General features: G+C 39.9%; 4 non-coding genes across 4 annotated transcripts; all 4 read right to left on the minus strand.

Moving 5' to 3' along the window:
• Positions 1 to 954: 954 nt before the first annotated feature.
• On the minus strand, positions 955 to 1,026 carry trnad-guc (transfer RNA aspartic acid (anticodon GUC)). The gene has a single exon. It is a non-coding gene; the product is annotated as a tRNA-Asp (tRNA).
• Positions 1,027 to 4,680: 3,654 nt separating this feature from the next.
• trnan-guu (transfer RNA asparagine (anticodon GUU)) lies at positions 4,681 to 4,754 on the minus strand. The gene has a single exon. It is a non-coding gene; the product is annotated as a tRNA-Asn (tRNA).
• A 1,070-nt stretch (positions 4,755 to 5,824) lies between these two features.
• Positions 5,825 to 5,896, minus strand: trnad-guc (transfer RNA aspartic acid (anticodon GUC)). Its single transcript has one exon. It is a non-coding gene; the product is annotated as a tRNA-Asp (tRNA).
• Positions 5,897 to 9,549: 3,653 nt separating this feature from the next.
• trnan-guu (transfer RNA asparagine (anticodon GUU)) lies at positions 9,550 to 9,623 on the minus strand. The gene has a single exon. It is a non-coding gene; the product is annotated as a tRNA-Asn (tRNA).
• Positions 9,624 to 9,738: the final 115 nt, after the last annotated feature.

The following is a 9,738-nucleotide window of genomic DNA, read 5'->3' on the forward strand; positions in this document are numbered from 1 at the left end:
AGCTTTCAGTCATAATTGTATAGCAAAACAGAGGGGTAACATCCAGATCTGAACAGACGTATATACTACATGGTTTATCTTAAAGATATATTTTATCTTTAAATACTATCAAAACCCCAAAACTCCCCAAGGCAGCCTGAAAAGTAGCAGAGTTTGTCGTTAGCCTCTTACCAATAAAAGACTCTGAAAGGGACTGAATACTCGCTAAATATAGCGTCAAAGTCGCTAAATTGACTCTATACACTAATTCAAAATGGCACAAAGTTATACAGTATACGGCTATCTACTCACTGCTCTAGAATCTTGGAAAAACATCGCAATTCAAGAGGGGTGCTAAGAAAGCAATGCCAAAACCGGACGACGCTGGGCCAATTGTGGGCCACCCTATGGGACTAACCAATCACAGCCAGTTGTGATAGCCTGGATTCAAACCAGGTTGTCTGTAGTGACGCCTCTATTTCATTTTGGGCTGGGTAAATACAAGTGAATTTATTCATGAAAGTCACCTTGTCTGGGAGAAATTTACACAGTTAGAAAAATGTCACGCCGGGGTAAGCTTACGCAAAACACTGACTTTATTTGAAGTATTACCAAAATCCCCATTGGGAAAAATGTATGGTCGAAAAACAATTGTAACCATTTTCATGTTTGACTGCTAGGTTTTACAGGTATTATGACTCATACCGTGGTAATCTATTATAGATTCTTAATTGAAGGTCCCTTAGCCAGATCGATAACAATGACATGGTCCTTTGAGTGAGATTTATATTTTCAAAACAGAACGGTCAAGATCTACAGTAATAAAACAACAGAACTTTGCCACCACCCTCCATTTGACAAGTGGGTTAAACGACACTGTAGAGTAGCTATAGTGGAGTAAAGACAAGTACTGAAGGTCATTTTACAATGAGGCTTCTCTCACAAGCAGAAGTATAACGAAAATAAAATTCTTACCTCCCCGTCGGGGAATTGAACCCCGGTCTCCCGCGTGACAGGCGGGGATACTGACCACTATACTAACGAGGACTGAATGTGTACTGGAATTCTACGTATCCAGATCAGTTCAGTTAAAGCAACAGCATCTCCTTCGTTGTCTACAAAAGTACACATTTAGACGCGCATACACACACATCAGACGATCACGGTTATTTGAATATTTAAAAATCCGAACAAACCTCAGTATTCCTTTACTTGTGTGCGTGTTCATTTGACCTTTTTTTGGGGGGGTTAACAATGAAAACTTTTTTCTAAATTAAATGATCATTGAGACATTATTACATACAGGGATACACCGTGACAATTGAAATTCTTTATTTAATAAAACAACAGTTGAACTGTTGATTTTTAGTTTTGATGACAGTGCATTGAGCTAGCGCATTTAGTCCTCCAGTCAACTCTGACAACCTATTTTCTCCACTTCAAATAGAAATGACTGTCGCGTACATCGCCACGGTTCCACAAAACCTGACCCAGAGCAATGCAAAACACTCACCAGAAAAGTCATTTCAAACAGAATCCATCAATCATGGCGAAAATCAGACTTCTCTTTCACCGTTGCTGTTGGCCAAAAACTACTGGAGAATTGCAGCCTGTCCGTTGTGGTAGCCTGCCTTTGACGTTTGTGTCATTCTGACTTGTCAAGTGTTTTTTAAATGCGTTTTTCAATGTCGACTATCCTGATAGCAGAAATAATGTCATATTATCCGAAGAGTGAAATCATTTCAAATGCCCATCCCTAACAAACACGATACCAACATGTGTCGACAAACTAGGCCTGCGCACACTTTAAACAACAAGACAAAATATATTCATTTTAATTTTCTCAAAGTTATACATGGTGATATACAGTGATTTATCACAATGGTGTTTCTGAAAATGAAAATAAGTTAAAGCAGTAAAGAAGAGTAGATAATAGATTCTGAATGTATTGTTCCTCAAACCAGATTAATGTATACATACATACACATATACAGTACCATTTAAAAGTTGGGACACACCTCCTCATTCAAGGGTTTTTCTAGATTTTTTACTATTTTCTACATTGTAGAATAAAAGTGAAGACATCAAAACTATGAAATAACACATATGGAATCTTTTAGTAACCAAAAAAGTCTTAAACAAAACACAATATATTTTATATTATTCAAAGTAGCCACCCTTTGCCTTGATGACAGCTTTGCACACTCTTGGCATTCTCTCCACCAGCTGCACCTGGAATGCTTTCCAACGGTCTTGAAGGAGTTCTCACAAATGCTGAGCACTTGTTGACTGCTTTTCCTTCCCTCTGCGGTCCAACTCATCCCAAACCCTCTCAATTGAGTTGAGGTCGGGTGATTGTGGAGGTCAGGTCATCTGATGCAGCACTCCATCACTTTGCTTCTTGGTCAAATAGCCCTTACACAGCCTGGAGGTGTGTGGGTCATTGTCCTGTTGAAAAACAAATGATAGTCCCACTAAGCGCAAACCAGATGGGATGGCGTATCGCTGCAGAATGCTGTCGTAGCCATGCTGGTTAAGTGTACCTTGAATTCTAAATAAATCACCAACAGTGTCACCAGCAAAGCATCCCTACACCATCACACCTTGTCCTTGCTTCACGGTGGGAACCACACACACGCAGAGATCATGCGTTCACCTACTCCTCGTCGCACAAAGACAGAGCGGATGGAACCAAAAATCTCACATTTGGAGTCAGACCAACGGACAGATTTCCACCGGCTTAAGGCCATTGCTTGTGTTTCTTGGCCCAAGCAAGTCTCTTCTTATTATTGGTGTCCTTTAGTAGTGTTTTTGTTTTTACAGCAGTTTGACATTGAAGGCCAAATTCACATAGTCTCCTCTGATGGGTTGATGTTGAGATGTGTCTGTTACTTGAACTCTGTGAAGCATTTATTTGGGCTGCAATTTCTGAGGCTGGTAATTCTCATGAACTTATCCTCCACAGCAGAGGTAACTCTGGGTCTTCCTTTCCTGTGGCGGTCCTTACGAGAGCCAGTTTCATCATAGCGCTTGATGGTTTTTGCGATTGCGCTTGAAGAAATTTTCAAAGTTGTTGAAATTTTCTGGATTGACTGACCTTCGTGTCTTAAAGTAATGATGTACCGTCGTTTCTCTTTGCTTATTCGAGCTGTTCTTGCCATAATATTGACTTGGTCTTTTACCAAATAGGGCTATCTTCTGTATTCCAACCCTACCCTGTCACAACACAACTGATTGGCTGAAACGCATTACGAAGGAAAGAAATTACACAAATTAACTTTTAACAAGGCACACCTGTTAATTGAAAGGCCTTCCAGGTGACTGCCTCATGAAGCTGGTTGAGAGAATGCCAAGAGTGTGCAAAGCTGTCATCAAGGCAAAGGGTGGCTACTTTGAAGAATCTCAAACATAAATATATTTGGATTTGTTTCACACTTTTTGGTTACTACATGATTCCATATGTTTTATTTCATAGTTTTTATGTCTTCACTGTTATTCTAAAATGATGAAAATTGTCAAAATAAAGAAAAACCCTTGAATGAGGAGGTGTGTCCAAACTTTTGACTGGTACTGTACATATACAATACATAGCTAAATGATATAGTCTGTCGAGCCAGATTAATATACAGTGGTGTAAAGTACTTAAGTAAAAAGACTTTAAAGTATGAAAATTGGGTACTTTTTTCCACCACTGGTATTTATACTTTTATTCAAGTATGACAATTGTGTACTTCTTCCACCACTGTTAATATATAATGATGATATGGTCCTTCGAGCAGGATGCTTATCTATATTCAAAAATATGTTTCTTTGAGCCAGATTTTCCATACAGAACGGTCAAGATATGCAGTAATAAAACCACAGGCCTTTGCTTTCAAATCAAATCAAAGTTTATTTGTCACGTGCGCCGAATGCAACACATCTAGTAGACCTTACAGTGAAATGCTTACTTACAGGCTCTTAACCAATAGTGCAAAAAAGGTATTAGGTTAACAATAGGTAAATAAAGAAATAAAACAACAGTAAAAAGACAGGCTAGAAACAATTGTTCAGGAGTCTTATGGCTTGCGGGTAAAAACAAGGTAGAAGCCTTTTTGTCCTAGACTTGGCACTCCAGTACCGCTTGCCATGTGGTAGTAGAGAGAGCAGTCTTTGACTGGGGTGGCTGGGGTCTTTGACCATTTTTAGGGCCTTCCTCTGACACCACCTGGTGTAGAGGTCCTGGATGGCAGGCAGCTGAGCCCCAGTGATGTACTGGGCCGTACGCACTACCTACCCTCTGTAGTTATTTATATACCCAATCGGGCCACCGCCTCCCATTTTTACCAGTGGTTTCAATGCAACTGTTCTCATGTTGTATGTTCAAACACATCAATCAAATCTTTAGATTAACAGTCTAAGGCTCAAAGCAATTGCGCCACAGACATGGAGTTGGTAGAAAGCTGACCTTTGACCCCTTGCTGTCTGTGATCTCATTATATATGGAGTTTAGATATATGGTGAAGCTATTCAGCAACTGATGATCACAGGCCACTGACACCCATTTTACTAGGATGGAAAATATAATACTCTTCCTCTTTTACATTCAACAACTCACCAATCACATCTAAAAACAGGATACAGGAGAAGATACACACGGAATCAAATTTACACTACAGGAAAGTATTCTGACATCACAGAGCTCAACAAATGGAAAACACTCGTCCCTGGGTGGGCTTGAACCACCAACCTTTAGATTAACAGTCTAACGCGCTAACCAATTGCGCCACAGAGACCAAGCTGCTAGGAGCAGGACACACGTGGAACAAGGATCACGTTCATTTCATGGCAATCACTCCGCAGTTACATGGTTGCAAGAATTCTATCATCTTATCCGGACAGAGAAATATTTAGCTTTCAGTCATAATTGTATAGCAAAACAGAGGGGTAACATCCAGATCTGAACAGACGTATATACTACATGGTTTATCTTAAAGATATATTTTATCTTTAAATACTATCAAAACCCCAAAACTCCCCAAGGCAGCCTGAAAAGTAGCAGAGTTTGTCGTTAGCCTCTTACCAATAAAAGACTCTGAAAGGGACTGAATACTCGCTAAATATAGCGTCAAAGTCGCTAAATTGACTCTATACACTAATTCAAAATGGCACAAAGTTATACAGTATACGGCTATCTACTCACTGCTCTAGAATCTTGGAAAAACATCGCAATTCAAGAGGGGTGCTAAGAAAGCAATGCCAAAACCGGACGACGCTGGGCCAATTGTGGGCCACCCTATGGGACTAACCAATCACAGCCAGTTGTGATAGCCTGGATTCAAACCAGGTTGTCTGTAGTGACGCCTCTATTTCATTTTGGGCTGGGTAAATACAAGTGAATTTATTCATGAAAGTCACCTTGTCTGGGAGAAATTTACACAGTTAGAAAAATGTCACGCCGGGGTAAGCTTACGCAAAACACTGACTTTATTTGAAGTATTACCAAAATCCCCATTGGGAAAAATGTATGGTCGAAAAACAATTGTAACCATTTTCATGTTTGACTGCTAGGTTTTACAGGTATTATGACTCATACCGTGGTAATCTATTATAGATTCTTAATTGAAGGTCCCTTAGCCAGATCGATAACAATGACATGGTCCTTTGAGTGAGATTTATATTTTCAAAACAGAACGGTCAAGATCTACAGTAATAAAACAACAGAACTTTGCCACCACCCTCCATTTGACAAGTGGGTTAAACGACACTGTAGAGTAGCTATAGTGGAGTAAAGACAAGTACTGAAGGTCATTTTACAATGAGGCTTCTCTCACAAGCAGAAGTATAACGAAAATAAAATTCTTACCTCCCCGTCGGGGAATTGAACCCCGGTCTCCCGCGTGACAGGCGGGGATACTGACCACTATACTAACGAGGACTGAATGTGTACTGGAATTCTACGTATCCAGATCAGTTCAGTTAAAGCAACAGCATCTCCTTCGTTGTCTACAAAAGTACACATTTAGACGCGCATACACACACATCAGACGATCACGGTTATTTGAATATTTAAAAATCCGAACAAACCTCAGTATTCCTTTACTTGTGTGCGTGTTCATTTGACCTTTTTTTGGGGGGGTTAACAATGAAAACTTTTTTCTAAATTAAATGATCATTGAGACATTATTACATACAGGGATACACCGTGACAATTGAAATTCTTTATTTAATAAAACAACAGTTGAACTGTTGATTTTTAGTTTTGATGACAGTGCATTGAGCTAGCGCATTTAGTCCTCCAGTCAACTCTGACAACCTATTTTCTCCACTTCAAATAGAAATGACTGTCGCGTACATCGCCACGGTTCCACAAAACCTGACCCAGAGCAATGCAAAACACTCACCAGAAAAGTCATTTCAAACAGAATCCATCAATCATGGCGAAAATCAGACTTCTCTTTCACCGTTGCTGTTGGCCAAAAACTACTGGAGAATTGCAGCCTGTCCGTTGTGGTAGCCTGCCTTTGACGTTTGTGTCATTCTGACTTGTCAAGTGTTTTTTAAATGCGTTTTTCAATGTCGACTATCCTGATAGCAGAAATAATGTCATATTATCCGAAGAGTGAAATCATTTCAAATGCCCATCCCTAACAAACACGATACCAACATGTGTCGACAAACTAGGCCTGCGCACACTTTAAACAACAAGACAAAATATATTCATTTTAATTTTCTCAAAGTTATACATGGTGATATACAGTGATTTATCACAATGGTGTTTCTGAAAATGAAAATAAGTTAAAGCAGTAAAGAAGAGTAGATAATAGATTCTGAATGTATTGTTCCTCAAACCAGATTAATGTATACATACATACACATATACAGTACCATTTAAAAGTTGGGACACACCTCCTCATTCAAGGGTTTTTCTAGATTTTTTACTATTTTCTACATTGTAGAATAAAAGTGAAGACATCAAAACTATGAAATAACACATATGGAATCTTTTAGTAACCAAAAAAGTCTTAAACAAAACACAATATATTTTATATTATTCAAAGTAGCCACCCTTTGCCTTGATGACAGCTTTGCACACTCTTGGCATTCTCTCCACCAGCTGCACCTGGAATGCTTTCCAACGGTCTTGAAGGAGTTCTCACAAATGCTGAGCACTTGTTGACTGCTTTTCCTTCCCTCTGCGGTCCAACTCATCCCAAACCCTCTCAATTGAGTTGAGGTCGGGTGATTGTGGAGGTCAGGTCATCTGATGCAGCACTCCATCACTTTGCTTCTTGGTCAAATAGCCCTTACACAGCCTGGAGGTGTGTGGGTCATTGTCCTGTTGAAAAACAAATGATAGTCCCACTAAGCGCAAACCAGATGGGATGGCGTATCGCTGCAGAATGCTGTCGTAGCCATGCTGGTTAAGTGTACCTTGAATTCTAAATAAATCACCAACAGTGTCACCAGCAAAGCATCCCTACACCATCACACCTTGTCCTTGCTTCACGGTGGGAACCACACACACGCAGAGATCATGCGTTCACCTACTCCTCGTCGCACAAAGACAGAGCGGATGGAACCAAAAATCTCACATTTGGAGTCAGACCAACGGACAGATTTCCACCGGCTTAAGGCCATTGCTTGTGTTTCTTGGCCCAAGCAAGTCTCTTCTTATTATTGGTGTCCTTTAGTAGTGTTTTTGTTTTTACAGCAGTTTGACATTGAAGGCCAAATTCACATAGTCTCCTCTGATGGGTTGATGTTGAGATGTGTCTGTTACTTGAACTCTGTGAAGCATTTATTTGGGCTGCAATTTCTGAGGCTGGTAATTCTCATGAACTTATCCTCCACAGCAGAGGTAACTCTGGGTCTTCCTTTCCTGTGGCGGTCCTTACGAGAGCCAGTTTCATCATAGCGCTTGATGGTTTTTGCGATTGCGCTTGAAGAAATTTTCAAAGTTGTTGAAATTTTCTGGATTGACTGACCTTCGTGTCTTAAAGTAATGATGTACCGTCGTTTCTCTTTGCTTATTCGAGCTGTTCTTGCCATAATATTGACTTGGTCTTTTACCAAATAGGGCTATCTTCTGTATTCCAACCCTACCCTGTCACAACACAACTGATTGGCTGAAACGCATTACGAAGGAAAGAAATTACACAAATTAACTTTTAACAAGGCACACCTGTTAATTGAAAGGCCTTCCAGGTGACTGCCTCATGAAGCTGGTTGAGAGAATGCCAAGAGTGTGCAAAGCTGTCATCAAGGCAAAGGGTGGCTACTTTGAAGAATCTCAAACATAAATATATTTGGATTTGTTTCACACTTTTTGGTTACTACATGATTCCATATGTTTTATTTCATAGTTTTTATGTCTTCACTGTTATTCTAAAATGATGAAAATTGTCAAAATAAAGAAAAACCCTTGAATGAGGAGGTGTGTCCAAACTTTTGACTGGTACTGTACATATACAATACATAGCTAAATGATATAGTCTGTCGAGCCAGATTAATATACAGTGGTGTAAAGTACTTAAGTAAAAAGACTTTAAAGTATGAAAATTGGGTACTTTTTTCCACCACTGGTATTTATACTTTTATTCAAGTATGACAATTGTGTACTTCTTCCACCACTGTTAATATATAATGATGATATGGTCCTTCGAGCAGGATGCTTATCTATATTCAAAAATATGTTTCTTTGAGCCAGATTTTCCATACAGAACGGTCAAGATATGCAGTAATAAAACCACAGGCCTTTGCTTTCAAATCAAATCAAAGTTTATTTGTCACGTGCGCCGAATGCAACACATCTAGTAGACCTTACAGTGAAATGCTTACTTACAGGCTCTTAACCAATAGTGCAAAAAAGGTATTAGGTTAACAATAGGTAAATAAAGAAATAAAACAACAGTAAAAAGACAGGCTAGAAACAATTGTTCAGGAGTCTTATGGCTTGCGGGTAAAAACAAGGTAGAAGCCTTTTGTCCTAGACTTGGCACTCCAGTACCGCTTGCCATGTGGTAGTAGAGAGAGCAGTCTTTGACTGGGGTGGCTGGGGTCTTTGACCATTTTTAGGGCCTTCCTCTGACACCACCTGGTGTAGAGGTCCTGGATGGCAGGCAGCTGAGCCCCAGTGATGTACTGGGCCGTACGCACTACCTACCCTCTGTAGTTATTTATATACCCAATCGGGCCACCGCCTCCCATTTTTACCAGTGGTTTCAATGCAACTGTTCTCATGTTGTATGTTCAAACACATCAATCAAATCTTTAGATTAACAGTCTAAGGCTCAAAGCAATTGCGCCACAGACATGGAGTTGGTAGAAAGCTGACCTTTGACCCCTGGCTGTCTGTGATCTCATTCTATATGGAGTTTAGATATATGGTGAAGCTATTCAGCAACTGATGATCACAGGCCACTGACACCCATTTTACTAGGATGGAAAATATAATACTCTTCCTGTTTTACATTCAACAACTCACCAATCACATCTAAAAACAGGATACAGGAGAAGATACACACGGAATCAAATTTACACTACAGGAAAGTCTTCTGACATCACAGAGCTCAACAAATGGAAAACACTCGTCCCTGGGTGGGCTTGAACCACCAACCTTTAGATTAACAGTCTAACGCGCTAACCAATTGCGCCACAGAGACCAAGCTGCTAGGAGCAGGACACACGTGGAACAAGGATCACGTTCATTTCATGGCAATCACTCCGCAGTTACATGGTTGCAAGAATTCTATCATCTTATCCGGACAGAGAAATATT

This window comes from Oncorhynchus nerka, unplaced genomic scaffold (genome assembly GCF_034236695.1).
Source record: "Oncorhynchus nerka isolate Pitt River unplaced genomic scaffold, Oner_Uvic_2.0 unplaced_scaffold_6157, whole genome shotgun sequence".
Classification (NCBI taxonomy): domain Eukaryota; kingdom Metazoa; phylum Chordata; class Actinopteri; order Salmoniformes; family Salmonidae; genus Oncorhynchus; species Oncorhynchus nerka.